Raw genomic sequence first — 1826 nt, 5'->3', positions numbered from 1 at the left:
AAACCAAAAAAAAAAAGAGTCATTTTCTGTTTTGTTTTATTCTTGGATCGGGCTTTAAAGGGTTAAAATACTGATGGGGAAATGTATTTTCATCAATTAAAGCTTAAGTATCAGCAGCTGGATACCTTCATGCATCTAGAAACTTAAACCTTAAAAAGCAGGAACAGATCAGAAGTACTGAGGTAAAACTTGGAAATAAAATAATAAAATCATAGAGTCTGGTTTCTCTGTGCTGCTTTAACCTCTAAGCTTTTAAAATCAGCTCTATTCTTTCCAACAGTTTGATTTTCCTCCAGCTGCTGTTCTTATTTAGTGTAATTTGATGCTTTCCAAAGTAAAGGCATCCTTTAGCCTTCAGAAGCATCGCTTCATTTCCACCTTTAGGCGCATCCTCCTGCAGCCGTTGAACAAAAGAAGATCCTGCTGGTGAACCTGCTCACTAAGGTTCTCATCGTAACATTTTGAACTGAAATTATGTCACTAGTGGGAGAGCATTTGGTCTGCAGCAGGTACGGAAAGCCAGAGGTGCAAATGTGATACATTCAAAAGTGGCATTTCTTTTATTTTTACATGTGAAAATATCAATTTAATATGAGATGCAAATCATCAAATAACAAAAAAAGGTTCCATTTAAATTATTGGTAATATTAGATACATGTTTTCTCTTTATGCTTATTTGCCAAAGACTGAATTAATTTATTATAAATCAAAGCCTTTCTTCTTGGAGGAAAGTCAGTCATAATCTTTTTTAATTTGTAAGGTGATCTAGTTGACTTTTATTATGAGCACAAGATTAAAGATTCTATTTAAGCCGGGCATAAACTGTATGATTTGTTTCCCCTTTTTGGGCCGACTTTTCAGTCGTTGGAGAATTTTTCACCTGAGTGAAGTTGGCCCCCCCACCTTCTTTAAATCAGACAAAATTAGTGTCAAACGCTTGTGCTACGTTTGTGCAGCAAAAATTTTCCTTTGTGCCGCTATCGTTTTAAAGATATATTCTTTAAATGAGGCAAAGTGGCTGTCAATTAACTCGACTCCGTTTGTGCAGCAAAAACAGATGTTAACTGACCTTTGATATTATTAATATCATTAAAATGATAGCAGTACAAATGAAGATTTTTGTCATACAAAAATATAAAATTTTAGAATTAACTTTAAATTTAAAATATTTAAAATAAATTTATTAAAGATTCAAAAATGCATATTTTAAAATATATACATTTTTTGTACTGCTATCATTTTAATGATATTAATAATTGTTTGTGGAAGCCATCAAAGGTCAGTGAACATTTGTTCATTCTGAAACTCTGAATTTCATATAAATTATAAGTTGCTAACCTATGATTATATCATTTTAAACTGTAAAAAAACTATAGCGGCACAAACGGAAATTTTTGCTGCACAAACCAGCAAAAACGTTTGATACTAATTTTGTCTGATTTGAAGAAGGTGAGGGGGCCAAACTTCACTCAGGTGAATTTTTCGACTGGGCCGTCTTTCATCCTGATGGTGCATCATGTAGTATACAGGGGGTAACCAGGGGCGATCAGCCTCTAACGACCACCTCCTGATCAGGGATCGTAATCTCGGGAGAAATATCAAACATGCTAGAAATTCAGTCGGCCGTCATAAGGTGGTCGTGGGCAAATTGCTCAGTGCGGAAACAAGGATTCCTCTTCTTCCTCTCAGATGTATTTGTATGATTTAAATGTTTGTCAGATTCCTTTGACGAGATCTTAGATAATTCTTTACAATTAGGGATGCACGATATAATCGGCCCCCTATCGGTATCGGCCTTAAAACTGAGTATCGGACATCGGCCACCC

Source organism: Cyprinodon variegatus, unplaced genomic scaffold (genome assembly GCF_000732505.1).
Source record: "Cyprinodon variegatus isolate N-32 unplaced genomic scaffold, C_variegatus-1.0 Scaffold27, whole genome shotgun sequence".
Lineage (NCBI taxonomy): Eukaryota > Metazoa > Chordata > Actinopteri > Cyprinodontiformes > Cyprinodontidae > Cyprinodon > Cyprinodon variegatus.
This window is presented reverse-complemented; position numbering follows the sequence as displayed.